Here is a 22,514-nt window from a genome sequence, read left to right on the forward strand (position 1 = left end):
TCCCTATGGGCATGTGTCTATGTTAGGAAGCCACGCTAAAATCTGGCATAATTCAATATGATTAGCTGGTTCTGTTCAAGCAAAAGCTGGTTTAATAGGCAAGGGTCTCAGAAATGTGGAGAGAGAGGCTTCAAATTCAGGATAAGAGGCAGAGCTGTGTGAGGGGAGCCTCAGGGCTGGAATAACAGGGGAAAAGCAAGGAAAACAGGCACAGCTGTGAATGGGCACCCAAGCTCTGGGACAGAGGGGGAGCTGCAAGGCAGGAGGGAGGGGTACCAGGAGCAGGGTGGGTACTGGGACACAGGGTTGCAAAGGTAGTGGGGGGGGGGGGGGGGGGGGCTGCAAATCAAAGGAGAGTTGACTGCACTCTAATTAATGTTATGAGTTTTAAGGGGTGTGAAGTCCCCTCAACACCAGCTCACTAGATGTATGGGATTAGTTTGTATAATGAAAGGGTAATAACCGGCATTTAATTGATATGGTTGGTGAACTAGCTGACCCCTCAGCCCAGTGGGCATTTAGCTAATTTTCTGAACCACATTGAGCCTGGCTCGTTCTTTATTTGTGGGGAGGAGGAGGGGGATGGGATGGAGGAAGGAGAGAGTGGCAAGAAACATGTAATTAAAAGCAAAATGTAGTGATTACATGCTACATTCTCATGTTTCCCCCAATGTTTTAAATCAGGGGTGGGGATCTTTGGCATCCAGCACCGTCTTTGTACATCAGACCAGCACTGTGTCCAGCTTGGCATCTTGCCTTGTGTTAGGGTCCAGTATCAGTTTCCTGAGGAGGTACAAGGAACCCCACAGAGCACAGGTCCAACTGCCTAAATTCAGACTGCCTTTCTCCACTGACTGCTTAAAGACACCCCCAGACAGGCGAGCAGTTCTGTAGCCTCTCCAGCTGCCTCTCCAGAAGGGGAGGGATCTCCCATGAGTTGTCATATCCACCAGTCCTGTGCAAACATGTCAGCAATCCTGGAGCAACTCAGATAGTACTACAGTCTGATGTTTATACACTTGAATCACTCCCCAGATGTCTGCAGAATTCATTCATTCCTGTTCTTCCAGGTCCAGAAAAATGCCTAGTCCCTCTGCTCCTCTGTTTTAATTCCTAGCCCTCCTTGGACCAGTTAAGGTCCTCAAGGCTTTCTAGGATTGGGGTGATAGGGAACAAATGTCCCGAGGGGCATGTCTTCCCAAGTCTTCTCCCCAGCTGATAGGCCATTTGAGATTGACCACACATTAAAGAACTGTTTCTGTTCCTTTCTGGTAGACTCTAGCTTGGGTCCTAAAAACGAATGCTCCATTTCATAGTTTTTACTTCAGCACAGCCTCCCTGTGTGAACCGTGACTCACTGTCACAGTGTACCTGCGAGGATGGCACTGCTCAGGCACTGATTCCCACATGGCTGTGTAGTCCTGAAGGACCCATCCATGGAAAATTCCAGGGTCCCAAGCTATGTCTTCACCTCTTAGACAAAACCTGTTGGAATCATTAGTAATCTGCTTAAGGATTGACTAAAAAAGGAAGGACAGATCCTGTTGTTCAGAGATTTTACCTAACTTGCAAGAGAACCTGGGACCTGACATTGGGAAGCTGTTCTTTTATTTCAGTTCTTTACATTAATAGCATTACCTTGATGTGGCTAGTTGAGATCAGCTGAAGCAGCAACCTAAGAGAGCCTTCAAAACCTTCTGTGGAGATAAAAACTGTCAGTCCCTCTGCCCTTCTTGGGTCTGACTTTAGAATACTCTCTTCAGTTACCCATTTTTTTCTAAAACACCTACTTGTTAACTCTTGTCATTCATAACTCTTGTAGCACTTTGCAGCTTGTCTCATAGAGTCCAGTAGTGCTATGTACAGCAGAGTAAAGTCTTACTCATTGAGTGGACTATTTGGAAGCAGCTGAGTGGAACTGGAAGAACAGTTCTAATGAAAATTGAAGGAAAGGGAAAAGCTGAAACTCCTAAGTCACTTAGGCTCCTTTGAACTTCCCACAAGAGCAAGTGTAGTAGGACTGGTCCCTGTGCAAGGGTGCCAAGTTATAAATGTTCCTAAAACACCATTCACATTCCACTGACAACATTTTAGCACGTGCCTGCAAATATCTCTGTCCATATGCACATGCACACAAACACAGAGCAAAGAAATTCACTATTAAAATATTAATATAAGGATTAATAATCCTTATGATTGTATGACTAGGTGACCCGTATTGTAACAGCCATTATCTAGCCTAGGCTATAGTGATTGTCTGTTGCTGGCAGCACCATCTATGAAGGCTGTGGTACTACTTGACTGGCTTCAGGGAGCAGAGGCTGTGAACCTTCATAGTTTCTGAATAGGAGTGCTTAGGAAAACTGTCAGGAAACACATTTTGTTGGAGAATGCTGATTTTTCCATCCATTGAAACCTGGGTGCTCTGTGGGAAGATAGCAGATGCTGTGAATTTCTGAAGGATAGCTCCACTGGAAAGGGTCTGCAGCGTGGGCACCCTTAGCACCTGGACCTTGGTGTCTTCAGCAGGCAGCTGCACAGCTGGCACCCCAAGGGCAGCAGTCTGGGACTTAGACCACAAGTGATCCACAGGGAAGAGTGGGTGTCCTATGCTGTGCAGGGGTCTTGGCTGTTTGAGAGGGAACTGTTGTTCAAAGGGATTTATTTGACAGGAGGTCAAGCAGCCAGAACTCCTGTAATGCTGGAGAATGGCAATGGGGAGCTGGAGAGGCGACAAAAGACACCAAGTCCTCTACACAGAGCATGCTAAGGGCAGCAGACTGTTGAAAGCAGAAACCTCAACTTCTGAGCTCCTCTTCCAGCCTGGATGTTCTGTTGCCTCATCATCAGCTGGACAGAAGAAGAGGAAAAGGAAGGGCCGATGTGTCTTCTTGGGAAGCGATTGCTATGGTGCCTTTTGATTCAGTGTTGCATTATGTTGAATTGAGGACATTATTATTCATGAAAAGGCATCCTAGAAAGCTTCAAAGAGGGGTGGAAAAAAACTTCAGGTTTTAATACTAATTAGAGGAGCCTGTCTCCCAGGTGTAAGGTGTTTATCTGCAAAAAGCAGGAGATAGTGTAGCAAAGAAGAAATGCACACTGGAGAATAGAAGATCCAATAAATAGTTGAATGGATTAAAAAAAAAGGAGGAGGAGGAAGAAAGAAAACCAACAACAAAAAGGCAGATAATAAAATAAGATGTTTGCACTGAATTTGAAGGGTTTGAAAAACAGCTTAGCGTTTATTTCCAAACCTGCAAAAACCCAACCAGTATTATTTTCATAATACAGTAACGTGGAGCAAGAAGGAGAAAGTTCTTTTTTTTCCCTTCTTCCTATTAGCAGTGTTTGTCAACTACGTATTTCTCTTTCACACCAAACAACACTTGTGTCCTAACAGATCAGGGCTGTCTTCAAGTATGGCCAAAACGTGCTGTTCCTGGAGCTATTGCCCTACCCTAACCAAGTGCTGAGCTTAGTTATGCTGCTTACTTTGCCTGTGCCTTTTCCTGGAGGGTGTGGGGCTTGCCTGTCTCAGCAGCAGTGTCTGCTTTGGCTTGCACGCCACCCAAAAATGGAGGGCAGAGGTAGACATTGTGGTGTCAGTCTATCCTAGCATCTGTGCTTGCTGCCATCCTTCCCCTGGCAGTCTCAGGACCCTGGCTCCAAAACCGCCCCCACTACACGTTCTTTTTTTGGCCCATATGGCTGGATGACCTTCTAGTGACCTCAGATGAGGTTTATTGAGGGAAGGAGAGAAGGGTGTCCTGGAACCATAAAGGTCACTTTTCTGTGTGGTGCCGTAGCCCACTGCTGCTTTGTATTCTCAGGCATGCAATACACACGTAGCCACGTGGCTGCAGTGCTGTGACAGATTTTTCTATATATGTACCTTACAGTTTTCCTGCGGCTTTCTCCCCACTCTTCTGTGAGTTAAGGAATCATTACAGGTGCAGAAACCTTGAGAGAATGGATGTGCTTTCATAGCTGACTGAGTGACAGCTGGCCAGCTTTAATTGCCCTTTGCTGTGCTCCTAGGAGGTAGTTTAAGTGAAGAGATTTTATTTTGCTATCTCTATGGACATGCAATGTGGACATCTTTGCTTCTATGGTTCAGCTGATGAGCAGTAACTAGTTAAGCATCAGAAACTCAGCCACTTGTGGTTGCCTACCCATAGCCTCTGCTAGTGACAAGACCCCATGAGGAAGCAGAAGGCAGAGCAGAGCAGGGATTTGAGTCTTTCTGCCATAGTGCTTTGCCCTAGTCCGATCACCCAAGCAATCCTCCCTCTCTGAACATCACTTCAGAGCAGAATTTAACAGAGAGAAAAAAAACAGCAAGTTTTTTCAGTGTTTTTTCCTTGTGGAGCATTCCCTTAGATGACTACAGAGAAATGCATTCAAACAGAACATTAAAGTTAAACGAGGCGGTACAAGGCTGTATTTAAAAATAACAGAAAAATGTTTCAAGTTCTCGTTTGATAGGAGTTGGGCAGCTATATAACCCTAGCAGGTCACCATTCTAATGACAATCCCCAGCAAGAAACACAGCCTGATAACATGCACTAAGACAGAGATGAGAGATGTATTCACAGGCATGAGGAACAGCAGGAGATAGCTGTTGCACAAAGATGCTTATTCAGAGAAGTTAGACCCCCCCCATCTTTCCTTGAACTTAGCATAACTAGATGCACAGCAAAAATATCTACAGCGTAGGACAGAAATTAACATTAAAGATATAATACCATCATAGAGTTACTGATAAACCCTCACCCTTCATACTTAGCTAATTTCTCATCAACTCCTCTTAAAAAAAAGAATATAGCAGGACTTGGAGATAGGCAGCGAAAATGGTTTGGAGGCTTGGAAGGATTTTCAGATAAGAAGAGACTGAAAAAGATGAAGGAAGATATTGTTCATAGGAGAGATGAATAAGAAGGGGTATGTTAGAAGTATATAAATAATAATATATTAAAAGGTTCTCAGTACTGGGACAAAAGGGTATCCTTTGAAAATAAAAGGCAACGTGAATCTGGAAGTGTAGAAAATATGATTTTTTTAGGGTACCCTATTAAACTGTGGAACTGCCTGCTGCAGGGTACTATCCACTGAGCTCACAGGCTTAGCAAAAAAAAAGAGAAAAAAAAGGAAGCTATTTCTGTGGATAGTGGGAACATTCACAGTTACATTAGAGAAAATAAAAAATTTATAAGAAATATCAGCCCTTGAGATTCAGGGCATAAATCCAACCGCTAACTGCTTGGGGTTATAAAGAAACTTCCCCAATGGACATATTAGTTAGTTATTTCCCATTTTAAGTGTTTTACATCTATCCTTGATGCTAGCCACTGACTGAGACAAGGCGTTAGAGCAGTTGGACAATTGGTTTGATTGGTTAGGAAGGTTGCTATATCCTTGAAAAATGTTGCAGCTCTCTCCCTCCCTTCCTCACCATCTCCAGTTGTGCCACTGAACCGCTCCTATCTTGGCACGCAGCAAATGGCTGACAAGACACAGCTTCTCCTTTACTCTCCGGGTACTCTGATCTGTGGGGTAACCCAGAGGCTGACACAGTCCTGATGTGAACATGAGAGACCAGCACAGCCAGAGACCAGGCTCTCCACTGCCATCCTGGCCAGAATAGCGCTGCTGTTGCAAAAGCTGTCCCACCACTTTGACCCTGAGAAGAACCTATAGCTCCCCATTGGTTGGTACCCACTTCCAGCTCCCCCACTGCAGCTTTGCTTGTTTTCCCTGTGCAGCACTGGGGTTTCTCTAGGTCCACAGCAAAGTGGCAGCACTGGTGATACAGCAAACACACAGGAGATAACAGGCCAGTGAGGGAAGGCAAGGCAGAGTACCTGGCTTGCTGGTACTTCTCCCTGCCTGCTTAAATTTGCTCTTCAGCTAATCTCCTCTGCCAGGTGATGTGAGATAATCGCTGTGGTTTTTCTGCTGCTGTTCTTCTATCGCAATATTTCTTTTTTTTTTTTTTTTTTTTTTTTTTGGCAAAGGGTACACCTTCTCATTTGCCTCATTTCTCTTCATGTGATACCTCAAATGGAGAAAGCTCTGTTCCACCGAGGCAGAGAAGTAAGAACTGGTTGTAACCACTCTGGCCTGTGCTGGAGAATTTAGCAGTTCCCTGGTTAGAGTAGTCACTTGGGGGAAGTAATTGCAACTTCTTCTCACCTTGGAAGGAAGGTGCAACGTTGTTTTTGACCTCAGGAACAATTGTAACTAGTATACTAAGAAACATCAGTCCATAACAGTGAAATCCTTATGTGAGTATCTCAGTGTCTTTTGCAGTGGGCCAGCTGCTACTGCTCCCGGACATTTTCTCACCTCTTGGCCATCTTTTTTGCACTGATTCAGACACTGGCATGTGACAGCTACATTGCTGCACAGGATACTGAATTGTCATCCATACACCCTCGGCAGCTGAAATTATGAGGCTAGCAGGAGAAGCATAAGTACGCTGTTCCTTTTCAGAAGCAGAAGGACTGGAAGAGGTAAAAGCAGAGAGATTCTTTAGAGGTAGAAAATGGAAGATGATGTTTTCCCTACAGGTGAATTTTGTTACATCCCTTTAATTGCCTGATTTCACAGCCTTATGGGGGAGGACTGTTTGCCTACATACATGTAGGCACCCTCACCCAGAAGGACTGATCCTGCAGGAGGCTGGTAAGTTAGTTTAGTCTTCAGACCTCTTTACCTACTATGTGGGCTACTATGAAGTCTTAGTTCTTGACTTATTTCTTTACTCTCACGGCATGATACTGGTCATTGCTGGGAAGGGCTACAGTGGTGTGCAGGTCCTCCATCATAAGATTCTGCTTAGATCCTTCTTCCCTGCATTTGGGGTGGGAAGTGGAAGAGGAGGGGGGAGGTTTTTTTATTTTAAATCATGCATTGATTCCCTGGTTCCCCTCTCAGTTTGGTGTGGTCTCCTGGCTTTTCACATTCACTTGTGCATTCAGTTCATCCCATACTTGCTGAAGCCTTGACCTTGAATGTAACCCAGCGTGTTACAGCCTCACTCAGGTAAACACCTAGACCTAGGCTGAACAGCTACGCAATCGGGCCTCAGATTTGGCAAACCAAGACTGGCACCTAGAATTCCCCACATCTTTTAACCTGCATGACCAACAGCAGTCAGACTGGACCCAACGTTTTCTGTCTCTGTATGGGCAGCTGCGCACCTTCCACCATGCCTGACTGCATCCTTACAGAAGAGGACCAGGGAAGCCCCTGTTTTCCTATCCTTTCCTGTCTCTTCAGTCAAACTGGTGTCTGAACACCTTGCAAATGTTGCCATGTCCTTCCTGCTTCCTCTGAAGTAGTTTATTGGCATTATTGCTCTTTCTTACGATTAAGGAAATAAAGATTTAGAACAAGGTGGATTAATGGTGCCCAAGTCATTCATGAAAGCTGTTCCTAGGCTGAAAATAAATCCTAGCTCTTCAGCTTCTCTGCACAGTGTTTTGACTGCAAGACTGGATTAGCTGTAGAATTTCTCATTGCCTGCCTTGCTGTACTTGGATGTATGAACCTGAATTCTCTCTTTAGCAATTTATGCCCTATTTGCCCTCTTTCATACCTCAGCTTTCTGTTGGCATCACTGTGGTGGAAGATACTGGAAGATATTGTTTAAATGACATCCTTTTGAATTGAATGAACTATTGCAGTTTTCCACTCCAACTCTTTCAGGTTTTCCGTAGATTTGGTTTTGTTTTTAAAGTCCATGAACATGGATGGGGCTGTTTTCCTAAGGTGTAAATCCTTTCTGAAAACAGTGTTTGTTTGGGAGTCGGGCTTACATGACAAGTTAGAATGAGCCTGAGCTCTTCAATTTGGTTCCATTTTTGATGGTTCCCCGTCAAAAAGGTGTCTGGATGATGGGGCTATTATTCATTACACTGCAAGGGCAGGAGCATGGTGTGATGCTGTGATCTGAATGAGAACTTTCTCATTGTCTCAGGCTGCTCACAGTCTCGGTTCTGCCCCAGTGATTACCAGAATAACCTAGTACAGGGCACCAACCATGTCCCTGTCCCACTCTTTACTTTTCTTATACTGCAGAAGAGTGGTGTTTACCTCAGCATAAGGAAGGAAGCCTGAACGCAGTGCAAAGGAGAAAGCTCCCAAGCAGGGCAGAAAAAATCAGCTTTGATAGAGTGCCCTTGCTTGGCACTGTCAAAACAAGCATATGGAAAAGGGAAGTGAATGAGGAATGCTCTGTCTGGGAGGATCGCTACATGGTGTGGAGCCCTGAAAGACGGGCTTTTCGACAAGAGTTCACCACTGTTCAACATGCCCTGTGAAAACCTGAGTGCTCCTACACTTCTGAACTTTCCTCTGGACAGTGTTTATCAGGACAATAGTGCAGGGAGCATCCTCTTTTCCCATCCTTCTTTCCATTCCCTTTTGCTTGCCCTCTGTTTTATACTCAGCCAAGCAGAATCTGCAGCGGTTGGCAAATTTAGCTGCTGCTTTGTTTTGCTGCTCTTTTTTTCCCCCCCATGTTTGCCAGTTGTCTGTGCTCAGCCAGTTTTACACTGTGGGTTTGCATTGACTGACCTGCAGCCTCGGTTTATGCGTATTTTGGTTTGGGAGCTACCTGCAAACCCTTTACTGCGAGTAGTCAATATTCATGATTCGATATTCGGGTGGCATGATTGGTCAATGAGGTGACAGAGCCGTGCCTTTGTTCCCTGATTAGATGGCTGAACCTTTGTTAATTACTTCTGCCAGAAATGAAGTCTATTGTGTGATTAAGTGGTTCTAAGCTACAGGCCTGAGATTTACTCCCTGTGAACTCTTGTTCCAACAGGGCTTTGCACGTGTGAGGGCTCTCTAAAGCAAGTATAAATAGAGCATAAAAATGGCCGTAGTCATATTCTATTTCTAAGTTAATAAAATTGGTTGACCTGTGTGTCTTTGCTATACATTTGGCTCTAGTAATGAGAGCCTGCCTTTGCAGAACACAAGCCCTCATTTTGGGACAGGTCCTCCCCAGGATGTCTGCAGTACCAAAGCCACATCACACACCATAGTGTGGAACAGACTGGCTAAAACCCCTGTGCCAATGCAACAGCAGCACATAATCTTACAATGACAAGCAGATGGAGTGAGCTGGGAAGAAAAGAGCATCTCTCAATTCTGAGGCCATGTGCCCTGCTGCATCAACCCCTGTTACGTTTTTGATCTGGATTGGATGTGGGCAAAAAAGTTCCTGCCTGTTGAATTAGCAAGAGCAGAAGCTACAGAGTCGAAGGTGGGTTTTAAGTTGGTGGGGTTTTTTTTGGTGGTTTTTTTTTTTAATGCTGCCTTAATACCACATAGTGGAGGACAGATGGTGTCTGATACCATATACAGTCCTTTGGAACAAAGTTAAACAGCCTAAAAGTTCTGGACAAATTTTCAACCAACCGAAGGAATTAATACCAGGTTGTTTCTTTGTGTCATGTAGCCACAGCATTTTTGACCCATTGGTAAAATAATAGATGCGATGTTTTATTAACTGTGTGCTCAGAGCCTCAGTACCATACCAGAGGACTAACTGAAAACTGAATTACTTGAGTGAGATATATATTATCAGTCATGCCAGTTGCATCCACTTTCTTTACTAAATGCGAAATCATGTACAGGTATGCAGTTCACCTCAACCAAAAAAAAAACCAACCCCAAATCCAACTGTTACACTTGACCTGGTGGAAAAAGAAGCAATGATTTCAGCATTCCTTTTCCTCTTTTTTTTTTTTTTTTTTTTTTTTGGTGAATTTCAGTAATTCTTACCCCAGTGGATCAGAAAAAACCTCTGGCAAAAAGACACTTTCACCCGGCGTGTGGAAAACTTGGGCAATGGGTGTTTTATAAATTCCTTGGAGATGCAGACAGAAAGAGAGACACTTTTTATTTAGCTCCCCTGATCAACCTTTTTACTGGTCTAATGGAAAAAGGGCAGAGTTAAGATTCAGAGCAACTGTATGTGCAAGAACTGCCTTAATTTGAACGTCCTGTTGAATACAATGTGATTTTCAAATGATGCATGATGGAAATTCCTCACAGACTGGTGCAGTGCATTAGCATTAGTCATTGCAGTAAGATTGGGTGGAGCATGTTAGAAGTCCTCACTGTGATGGATGCGTGGCATGCATTAGAATGAGAATCAGTACAATGGACCAAGCAGAAAACACAGGAATTAAAGTTTCTGTGGTGGACCCTGTGAAATACATCAGAATTTGAGTCACCGTGAGTCATGAAAGGCACAAGGACCTGAACGTGCCTCATCCTTGCATAGGCACTTTCAAAAGGATGAATGACTTGGCTGGCTGTTATATCACTTACTTGCAGCTCTGTGGATACCCTCATGGATGGAGTAAATGATGAGTCAGGATTCCTCAGTTTTGCTGCCAGCTCTCCTGCTGACTCATTTTGTACCCTTGAGTGATAAACTTCCCTCTCTCTTCCACATCATGCACGTGACACTGTATTTACCCCTCCTAATGAAGTACTGAGACCTGTTTCTGCCTCGGCTCTCACATGTCCCTAATATTATGCATTGGAAATAGTCCCAGCGCCTTTATGAATGAGTCTTCGGAGGGTGGAAGCTGTAGAATATGCAGATGAAATATGCCAAATATAGTCACATTCCATCAGGCTTGTGTGATTTTCATTTTTGCTGATTGGTGATGTTTCTCATTTTCAGCAATTGTTTATTCTTTTGAAAAGTCCATGTGAGACCGACCAGACATTAAGGAACTCTTTCTGTTCCTTTCTGATGTACTCTAGCTTGGGTCCTAAAAACGAATGCTCCATTTCATGACTTTATCCACCTATCTACAGTATGTTCCCGAGCTAGTTAAAATTAAACTTAGCTATCAAAATGCTAAACTTGATAGCTCATTTATCTTTCTGTCTCCCGACTCTACATTACAATACAGCAGTGATTGATCTTGCGTCTTCAAGGTACTATATAGTATAAAAACTAAGAGAAGATTAATTAAAAGCCGTCGCATCCAGACAGGTTTTTAAATAAGTTTTAGATTTAGACAATATATCAGCTGAAGCAGAAAGATTCCGAGACCGTAAGCCTGTAACTCCAAGTGAGTTTGGCTTTCCTCCGGGACACAGAAAACCCCATCTCACCACAGACTAACATCAAAGTCTGATTTGGCGTGCAGGCCCATGGCAGGTGGCAGGAGGCTGTCACATTCACCAGCTCACTCTTTGGCAGAGGTGAACGTGATGTCCTTGAGGACTTCTGCTGGCCCAGGGGAGAATGTCAGGCTTGTGGCTGGATGCTGAGTCAGAGACAGTACTGAGGCAATTTTTAAAAGTAGTGCCCAGCTTCTGCAGGCACAGAGCAACTTATCTGGGTGGCATTTGGAAACTGTGTAGATGATTAATCCCTGAGTGATTAGACTGAAACAGAACATCCCAATGTGGTGCAGGTATTTAACCTTCCCATCATCACTGGACTTTTCTGAAAAAGTATTTAAACAAAGGGCCAAATTTTCAGCTAGAGTGTCTGCTTTCATGCTGGCAGTTCTCTCTGTCACCCAAAGTCAGACCTTTTGGAAGATCTAAATATTTGATTTTCAGGCACAATCATGTGCCTGAAAACACATCTAAATTACTTAAATTGAGCCCAAATTCAGTGGCAGCTGCATCACTTAGCTGTCGATGTTTGAGTGTGGGATCTGCAGAGCAACACTAAACAATCTAGATTTATGGTATTTTTGGCTAAAGAAAGACATGTGATTGCTGGTCAGCATGAGCTTTCTAGCATCACTGCTTATCCGAGTAGTTCAGCTATGCAGGGTCCTCAGAAGCCCTCAGCGCTTGCAATTCTCATGCATTGGGGTTTGGGAGCATTGGGTACTAGCGGCTGAGTCCTTTGTAAAGACCCTTCCTGGGTTGCTCACTGATGCAGGACTCCTGAATACCTGGTCTTGAGACCATTGGGCATTTAACAAGATCAAATGGCATAAACTTGTTTCTTGCCCACCTTTAGCCTAAGCCAGCGAACTCATCTTGAGAAAGACAAAATGGTGAAGCTCTTACATTTTCATGAGTTTGCTTAAAGGGCAATATTTAATCCACCTGACAGCTGAAATATACTAGCGGGATGTGGGACGGCTGCCATGAGAGTGTTCAAGAGCTCCCCATTTTGCTTGTACAGTGGCAAAATGCCTTGATCGCATATGGCTGATTCAGGGATTTTGCCTTGGGGGAGGGTTAAGGGAGGGGAAAACAAAATGAATACAAGGTGACAGCAGCAACTCCACTTTACAAGGGGTCAGCAAAAATCCCTGCGGCATCAGTTGGGCCCAGCTCTGTCCTCTGTTATGCATTGGTGCAACTTTTGGCAGAATAAGGATCTTTAGCTCTAATTTACAGCATTCCATTCAGTATCAGGTGTTAATATAAGTGTATCTTTTCTCTCTTTCTTTCTCTCTCACTCTTTCTTTGTTTTCTTCCCACTTCAGTTAATTTCAATAAGTAGTCAGTTTCCGTGCTGTTTGGTCTAGTCCCTGACACCAGTAATTAACTGTTTGTATGAAATAAGAGAACTCTTTTGACTTTACACTAGTTCCATATTTGTGTCTTTACATGTTGTCCAGGATGCATCAGGCTCTGGTATTTATTTTTTTCTGTATTTTGTAAATGGATATGTTTTACTTTCAGTGCTGAAAAGCAATTTGAGTCAGGACGGATACCAAAAACACATCTTCCTTCACTTTTTCAGAACTTGAATGTGTGGGTTTTTTATCAATCCCAAATTCATTTAGTTTTCCTTAACTGAGCTGATTGTACCATGCAGTTCCTCTTGAAGAAAATCCTGCTGCTAGAAAGATGGCAGTCAAAGAGCTAATGGCTAGGGATATGGCAAACTTCTCATGCTTCATATCAAGCTCTCACATGCATCCGATGTGCACACATTTTACTTCAGATGTTTCCCAGTCCATGCTCCCCTTAGGAAAGAGAAAAGCAGAGACTGGCGAGAAAGAGAAAATAGCTATTGAAAAAAAATTAGGTGAAAAGGCAGTTGGGAATAAGGTAGAGCAAAAAACAAATAGAATGAATGCAAAACACAGGGCAGAAATGGGGAGAGGGAAAATAAAATGAAAGAATACACAGTGCATCTGCAGAGTATGGGCAATATACCTGCTGAAAGTTAGGGACTTACGGCATGCTAACATAAGAAAACAGGTTTTATTAGTTGCCCATGGATATGTTTCTTGTTCTTTATAGCATGAGGCAGGGTCCATGTCTGAGAACCATCCAAGTGTCTCCTGACTTCTCCTCTGCTAATCTTCATTTGAGACTTGCCACTTGGGCAATGCTCTTGGTCTTTTCATCTCTTTTCCTGGGGCTGTCTGTAATTGTTAGTGTAGTTTGGTCTTTGGTATGGCTGCTATCCTGTTTGGTATAGTCTTCTGGAGAGTTTGGAGGCTGTTGTTATAGAAGGAGTGGAAATGCACTAGGAGGATGGGAGTCTGGAGGACACGTTCTCTGGAGTCACGCATACTTGTCACATGTTTTGCAGCGAATGCGGTACTTTTCTCAGTGGTTTAGGTGCCTCCTTTCAGTCTTATGTGCCTACTTGTTTGTGCCTCCTCTAGGAACTTTGCAAAACTTGCTACCCTAAAAAAGCCTGTCCCTTCCCATTTACCCCAAATTTCTAGCCTTTACTTTTCTTGCCAGCTCTCTGCCTTTCTACCTCATCTCCTCTTTCACCTCTACTTTCTGTGCTTCCAAATGGCAGTAGCCATGAACAAGGTCAGTTCAAAGGCTGGAGACATGTAGGTGCATCCAGGGAGCTGGCTTAGTTTAGGTCTTACATGCTGTGTTCATCAGATGCCTCGGAGATCTATTTTTTTTTTCCTCCCAGGCTACCCAGTCTATGATTGGCTTTGGCCCTAACCCGCCAAGCCCAGCTCTACCGAAGTGTGAATGCACTTTCCAGAAGAGATTGATGCTTTTCTTCCAGCCGGCCAGAGGGGGTTGCTATAGACTGAGACAAAGGGCGTCCTATGGAGGGAACTTGGGAACAGCTGTGTCTGAATTAGTATGGCCTGTGCTCCATGACCGCAGGGCACATGCGGTTTCATTAAGATGCTAACAGAAGTCCTCCTGCTAAAGCCTTACTGGTTCCTCCAATGGCTTTAGTGCTTGCTGATAAAAATTGGTAAGGAGATAGAACCTCCCAGGGGAGAGTGGGGAGCTGGAGGAATGGCTACGGGTAAGTGATATAACATAACATGGAATGGTAAAAGACCTATGTGCTACCTCAAAGCCTTGGGTAACGGGAAGAACCTGCCTCCTCACTGGCTCAATTATTCCACTTGCTGTCATGGTTAGGCTTGTTTCTCTAACCTAAAGCAATTCCTTTCAGGCTGTTCTGTGTAGGTCTGCATTACTGTGTGTTGTAGATATGCTCATGGTATTAATCTGTCATTTGTGTATAGTCCTGAGTGGTGGAAGTGATTTGGCTCCTCAGAAAATCAAGAACAGAGAGAACTGGGCAATACTGCAAGCAGAAAAATGCTTTTTATTTAGTAGTTTTGACCTACAAAACTGAAAATTAAATAGGAAGCCAGTGAGCTTTTACTTAGGACTGGTGTGCAGGACAGAAAGGAGGCAGAGAGGTGCACTACCTTCTGCAAGGTTGGCTCTCATCGCTTTGGCTGCTTGTGGAACCCAGCTCCCCCTTCTCTCATGTCGGGCCACCATCCAGATCATGCCTGCTCCTAATGACATGCAGCAGATAGTAAGACAACTGTCTCTTATAGTCAAATGCATCTGAAACAGAAATTAGATCCAGTAATCTCAGCCTCGCTATTTTATACCTGCCAATGGTTCAAAAGAGAACATGAGCTGTTGATCTCACTGATACAAGGCTTAAAGGCTGAGAGATTATTGAAGAGCAAAGCTAGTAAAGAAAGAGAGTACCTTTTTCCACAAGTAACAGGTTGTGAACCAGGTCTCCTGTGCACAGGTGAATGCAACCACAAGACAAATATTGTGGAACATAACTCATTTCTGGGGAAGTTTGCGTACAAGCTCCAACTTTTGGGAAATATTCACCAGACATCTAGATGATAATAATAAAATTCATGTGGATTTTCAACGTTGTTGTAAATTCATGCACACATGCAAATGCATGCACCTAGAGGAATAGCAAGAGTCAGAGATGGAGGGACAAACAGTGATGGAAGGGCGCTTTGCCTGCTCTGCTATGCCAGGTTCCAATCACAGGCAGTAAATTTTAGTTTGAGAACATCTGATAATTCTTGCTTCCAGTTAAAACTTTTCCACACTTTAATATTTGGTTTAGGCTGGAAGTAAGGAGTAAAATGGATAAGGTAAAGAGGCCAAAGACAATTTCCACTTCCAGACTCCAAAACTTTCTAAAATTATTTCAGGTGGAGCAGTCAGACTTTTAGACAAAGGCTTTAGTCTTATTTAATATAAGAATTTCATTGTGGTTCTAAAATCAATTTAATTTGGCCTTATGTCACTCCTGGCATATTTGAAGACATGCTGTTCATTTCAAGCCAGGACAGCACTCTGCAGAATCTAGATTTAGTTATAAACTTCCTCAAGGTGCTTACATCTTATGGCAGGTACATGTAATGGCCTTGATGGATTGTACCAATATCTCTTGCTCATGAGGAGGAGCATGGGAAGAAAGCAAGGGAAGAAACTAAACAATGAAGAAACCCGACATGACTGTCAGTCTGGTCACAGACACTCATATGCTTGCAGATTTTTACAAATTGCTGAGACTGCTGTAAGTTTAGAACCAGATCTGGGTCAAGTTAGGCTGTGGTGGTGATGCAAACATTTTTCTGGTAGAATATAAAAGTTTTTGGTGAGCAGTATTGCCTTAAACTTTGGCTTCTCATAGGAGACATCCAATAAAGGTGCTGTTGAGCTGATATTACAGGGATGTGGAAGTTACATTTAGAAATTTACTTTCACTGCTCCCTTCCATGCACTTGGACTTAGAGACCAGCATGTCTGCCTCTAGACTTCTGAGAAATGAACCTGTTATGTGGTGTTTTTTTTTTTCTCCTTCCCTTATCAGGAAAAAAAAACCAACCCCAAACCACACACTCCTACCCAGCATGCAAACAAGGCAGGGATGACAGTGTGTGAGAATGGCTGCTGGAAAAAAAGCCACAGTCACAGGAAATTACCTTAATAGAGTGAAAATTAAGAAACGACCGACAACGCTGTCTGTCTCCAGGATACGAGCAGTATTTTCACGCCTTGCCAATTATTCTGTTTGCATCCATTTTGGTTTATTTTTATTAAGTTTCATGTTTCTTTTATTATTTTAAGTAGTGGTATAATGAAGACAAAAAAAGGATGAAAGCTTAGAAAATATTTAATTTTTGTTTTAATAAGGAAATAATTATTCTTTTTATTCCATGAACAGGAAAGGAACCAACCAATTGGGTTTTTCCATCTTTTTCATGTTGTTTTATGCCTGTAGAAAGGTTGGGAACTCTATTTAAGTGGATTATCTTTCCACTGAAAGGAAAGTGGGAAATGAGTTCGAGAGGTGGGGTTAATTTCTTTCACGAATATCTAAATGTGTGCATACATATATTTTCTGTGTTCTATTTGAGAAATGCACTTATTTAGCTTTACAAGGTCACCCTAACCTTAAGAATTAATGGAACAGACCATTAGCTACAAGAGGATATAGAAGCAAAGTCCCCAACAAATCATGCACAGATAATGCAAGCCTATTCCCCGCTGGCCCCATTTATAGTTCAGAAAGGAAGGCAGGGGAGGACTTGTCTCGCTTAGCGATGGGTATCTGCAAGGCAGGTGTCTATATCCTAGATAGAACCCTGCTAGATGTCTAGTGGCTAGATGCCGTTATTGTTAATGGATACTGAGGAGAGTGCTTCAGCAGATAAAACATAGGTGTTTATTTTAGGACACGATGAACTGCACCCTAAACAGCATTAGTTATATTGATTAGAGCTTTACTGACTTACAAGGGAAGCTTAGGATGGCTTCCCCAGATGCAAATTTCTAACAGTGCATGTCCCTGTGTTTACTTGGGCAAATCCTGCTGTCCGTACTGTAATTAATCCTTCTCCCAGTCCAAAATAGCCAGTGAAATGCAAGCTGTAGTGGTTCTCTCCACTCCATCTCCCAGATGGTCCACTCATTAGGTACTAGTTAGTCGCCATTTTTTTGTCCTACTCACTGCTCACTGATGCTAGACCGCTACTTGACCTGAAGTGAAACCCTTCTCTCTGAAGACAAGGGGTGTGACTTCATTGTCACCAAATAAAGCAAGAAAGGTCTCCGTGACAAAAGTGGGGAGTGGATTATATTCCTCAAGATCTTTTCCTAGGTTGTTTATGATCTGTTGAGTGGGGAGGATAGATCTGATGCATCAACAGCCCAAATGTTTCACCCAGGTGATAGCTATACAATACTTCTGTATTTCAAAGTCCTTCATCTGCTGCATCCACAGCAGCTAGAATTTGTAGAATTTGATCTTCTGAATTTACAGCTTTCCTGATTTCCAGGTTTGATAGGCAGAGAGGTACATTTGTTAATGTATTTATCACTCTCCAGAAACGTAGGCAAGAGAAGGAGAGAGTAATTTCACAGAACAGAGAAGGAAGAGTAATTTCAGAAATACAAGGGAAGAGTAACGTCAGACACTCAGTGAAGATTAACGGGGAAAGCCAAAGAAATTAATTACCCCAGATCCATGCTTGTCCTGGAGAAAGAGGGAAGGGAGTGGCTTTGAAAGGAAGCTGCAGCTGTCATCTCCCTCCTTTGGAAAGCTTTTCTCTTCCTCAGGGGAGGCTTTCCCTGGGGCTGTTGCATGGCTGGCCAGTATGATTTCCTCTGCTCCTGTGTCAGGGTGAGGCTCCTTGTGGTGAGTCTTCATCCTCTGCTGCCCTGCAAGGCAGACAAGTGTTGGGGACAAACAGGCTTTTCAAGATCAGAAACAACTAAATATTTCCAGTGGAAATTTCACCTCGCATAGCAAGTTCAAACCTAACAAAAGACACTGTGTCTCATAAGTATCTTACACTGGCAGAGACAGGCTGTGGACCTGCAGCGGTCTGTAGGTCACAAGTGTGAAACCACATGAATTTGAGCGTACTCTCTCAAGTGTCTGGCAAGAGGAACTGCTGAGATTGTTGCCGCTCACACCTAGAAGGCTGTTTAGTGACACAAGTGACAGTGATTGTACTTCCAGTGCTGAAGGTTAGAAACTCAATAGGAGAGGTACTTGATTTTTTTTTTTTTTTTTTTTTTTGGAGTATAACAATTTTCTGTTTGTAAAGACTGATTTTATGAAAGCTTCAGGGTCTGGAGAAATGTGTCCCATTTGATGAAATTTCACTCAGAAACACACGAACACTTCCAGGAGATTGAAATGTTTCATTTAGGCTTTTTTATAACTTTTTGGATTCCTATTTTCTCTTTGAAACTACAGCATAATGTCATATTAAAATTAAGATACAGACAAAACGTTCTTATTGATTGAAAATGAACAATTTTTCATTAAGACTTTCTTCATTTCATTTCTTTCTTCTTTTTTTTTTTTTTTTTTTTTTTAACAAAGGCAAATTTGAAATTGTAGACCTTCCTTTGGCATAGAGATTCCAAGTTTTGTTCAGGTCTATTAAATCACTGGATTAGACATGTACACAGCTAATGTTTGTTGCACTCATACCTTGCACGAAAAAGCAGCCACCCCAGAGTGGTAGAGATTTACAATTTCCTTGTGAAATGTAAAAGATCGCGGGAGCCGCAAGCACGTAGGGAGTCAAGTCTGTGTAATTGTCCACTAGATATGGTATTTGGAAATCTCCCTTTGAGGTAGTATAATTGACTTCTGCGTCTGCTGTTCCTTGGAGACTCAGAGATTCTAAATATAATTTTTTAATAACATGTCTCTGGGGTCCTATCTTCTTCTCTTATTTCTCCTACACTCTCTCTCTCTTCTTCTTCTTTTTTTTTTTTTTTTTTTTTTTTTTTTTTTTTTTGTTGAGTGTGGATATCATGTTCCAGGTGCTATAGGAATATAACTTGGTTTCCTTACTGAACTGCATTTCAAGAAATCTTGTGTCATCTTTTTCCTTAACTTGTAATACCTTCTTCTAATAATCTGCGACGCTATGCACTTCAAGAGAAAAGTTCTCCTCCTTTAATTTTCTCTCAAGAATATTTATAATCTTAAAACTTCTTGATTTCCTAAATCTCCAGACTTTTGGAGAAGCACTTCAGATGACTGCAGGCTTTGGTCTCCACATTATCACAAACTTGTCTCCAGACCAGTTCTCCTGCTATGACTAGGCATCACTTCTGTTCAGTGAATATTTCTCCACAAGGATTAGATGTGGTCATATGGCAGTGTTCCAGATCCATGATGCCAGTTGAATGGAAGGACCTTGAGTGTAGGCTAGGTGACAATATGTGCAGAGGAAGAAACTGGATAATGGAGTAAAAATGGGAGTGGGGAATAGGTTTGCTGCACTGAAGACTACAATGGAGAAAGAGGTAGAGGATGGAATAGCAAGAGAATCAGTCAATCATCTGAAGAAAAGAAAAAGGATGGACAAAGTTGGAGACACAGAGGAAAGGTAAAGGTCATTCACAGAGGAAAGTGAGAGAAAACAGAAAGACTTAAAGCAGAAGAATCAGCAAATGACAACAGCGCCCTGCCAGGAGTCTCAAAGGCTTGCTCTGTTTTCCAAGGGATGTCTGAAGCAGCGTGAATTTCTCAGTCCATGCGCGTCTCAGAGCAGGCTATAGGTACAGAGTTAAAAAGCATCCATAGCATAGAGCCTCCCATAGAGCAGAGACATTCCAGACCTTCATCTTCTTCCTACCTTGCTCTGCACTTGCTAGAGTGACTGTCTCCCCTTCCCCTTCATCTGAGCTAGTTTGCTGCATGACTGCAAGGATCACAAGTGGCTAAGCCAAAGGAAGTAATATCTCCTGAACACTTACCTGCAGTTGCTGTACCTTCCTGTCCAGGCTGTTTCTGCAAGGTATCCACCTGGGCCATGGCACAGAAAGTTGCTCAACTTGGTAACTTACCTTTGGAGATGTGAGCTTTGTATGGTGTGGTGTGTGTTTCCACAGATGCAGCCCAGGACTGATGGCTTTGTTTTGCCTTAACATATATACTGGTCCCAGGTACATCCAGTGGTGAATCCCACCATGAAGATCTGTGAACCCAAAGACTATCCTGTGAAAAATCCAGTGGTTGACCTTCATGCCGTGACGTTATTGCCAGAATCCCACCACAGAAGGTCAAAAATATCTCTGCCATGCTAAGGAAAGTGCTCAGAGCAGTGAGTGAAGCTCAGTGAACTACAGTGGGGTTTCTTGTGTGCACAGAAACAGTAAGAGTCACAGGGCTAATGTTATTGGGTAGGTTTTCAGACAGCCTAACCACTGAGAGGCATTCCAAAAGCAGAGCTATTCTCCAGGGAGAGATGACTCCTGCAAGCCTGAGAGGCTGCTTTCTGGCATTGAGGTAGCACAATTAATAATAGTTATTATTATATAGTTATAATAATAATTAATACTTAGTCTAGGAAACAGAGTGGTAGTCTGGAAGAGACTAGTACAATATTTGTCCCTACGTTTGTTTAATACACAGAAAGAGCAACACGGGGTAAAACAGTATATAGCAATAGATGGATGTATAGCAAGGAATAAAACAAAAGGGCAAAGAAAATGAGAGTACAAATGTTGACTGGAACAGCAGTGAAACTAGTGATACTGTTTGCCAAACACTTGTATACAATTTAGCTAGAAAAATAAGCAATATCAAACTGAAATAGCCAAGGTTCATTAACATTAGTCCAAGGAACGTGAAAAACAGCAAAATAACAAATAGTTATTAAGTGGTTATTATAGAAACGTGTTAGAGTAACAGTCATGGCTGGAACATAGGTATTGAAGGGTATATGGCTTTCAGGAAAGACAGAAACAAGGATAAAGTTAGCTGGGATTATGCATATTAAGGGTGTGATAGGCAAATAAATAGTAGCAAAGCTAAAAAAGAATTGACTTGGCTTAAAATAACTTTGAGGAGGAACTTGAAAAAAGTTACCCCTGAGTGTCTACTCTAGCCCATGGGATCATAAAGCACTTCAATGTGTATGAGACAGAGACAAATATAGCTAGGAATTGAGTCAGTTTAGAAGGCTGTATTTTCTGAAATATACATTGTAAAATAAGTGCTATTAATAAAAGTAGGGCCTGGTTATTCTTGAATGTGATAGCTAAAAGACTTCATCACCAAATAATCACTGAGCCCCATCAAAAGTGCTGCTATTCTAGCCTTGATTTCAGTTAGCAGAGAGAATTTTACAGGGGAGCTTTATCTGGGACCTAACAATAGATTGATCATGAGTTGGATAGCAACATGGTAAATAACAGGCAATTTGATTTTGTCAGGAACAAATTGTATAAAGCCAACCTGATTTCCTACTCTGACAGGTAACAAGCTCTGTAGATAACGACAAAGCACCTTGACTTGTTAGGTTTTGACACTGCCTCATGTGAGACTTCCATTAGCAGGCTAGAGCAATGCAGTCTGGATAAAATTACTATGATAAGGATTCAAAACTGTTTGGAAAACTGTACTTGTAAAATAGTTGTTAGTGATTCACTGCATGGCTAGAAGGATGCATCAAGTTGGGTACTATGGCCACTGATGACTTAGGTTATGAAATAATGCATACCCTTAATAAATGACAAGAATACCTTGTTGACAAGCATGTACAGGGGACAGGATTCAAATTCAAAACTATCTGTATGGATTGGAGAAATAATCTGAAAAAAAAGTGGGATGCAAATCAACGAAGATGAGTACAAGGTGTTGAGGAGCAATCAAAAGTACCAGCACAAAATGGGAGCAGCCGATTATAGTTCTGCTGAGAAGGATATAGAGGGTTACAGTGGATCACAAACTGCCTGTGAGTCAATAATAGTAAATCACCTGTTGCAAAGAAAGCAAACATCATGCTGGGACATATAAATAGTAGTGCCATGTGTAAGATATGTGAAGTAATGCTTTTTCAATTCAGTCTCAACTGCATTGAGTTTTGGCTGCTACATTTTAAGAAAGATGAGGGTTTCCTGGACTTAGTCTGGAAAACAAAAACAGGAATGCTCAGAGATGTAGAAACCACAACAACTAAGGAAATATTGAATGAGCTGGGAGCTGCTTAGCCTGGAAAGAGAAGATTGAAAGGGTTTATGGGGAAGGAAGAAGCTGCCGTGAAGACAATAACCTTTTCTTTGTGTCCGTGTTAGAGAGGACAAGCAATAATGGTCTTAAACTGCAGGAAAAGAGATTCAGATGAGACATTGGGGAATATTTTTTGAGGGCAGGGAGAGTAATACAAGGAACAGATTGCTTGGGGAGGTTATGGAGTCTCTGCCAGTGGAGGTTTAAAAGAGCAGGTTAAACACATGCCTGTCAGGAGTGA

This window comes from Numenius arquata, chromosome 1 (genome assembly GCF_964106895.1).
Source record: "Numenius arquata chromosome 1, bNumArq3.hap1.1, whole genome shotgun sequence".
Taxonomy (NCBI): domain Eukaryota; kingdom Metazoa; phylum Chordata; class Aves; order Charadriiformes; family Scolopacidae; genus Numenius; species Numenius arquata.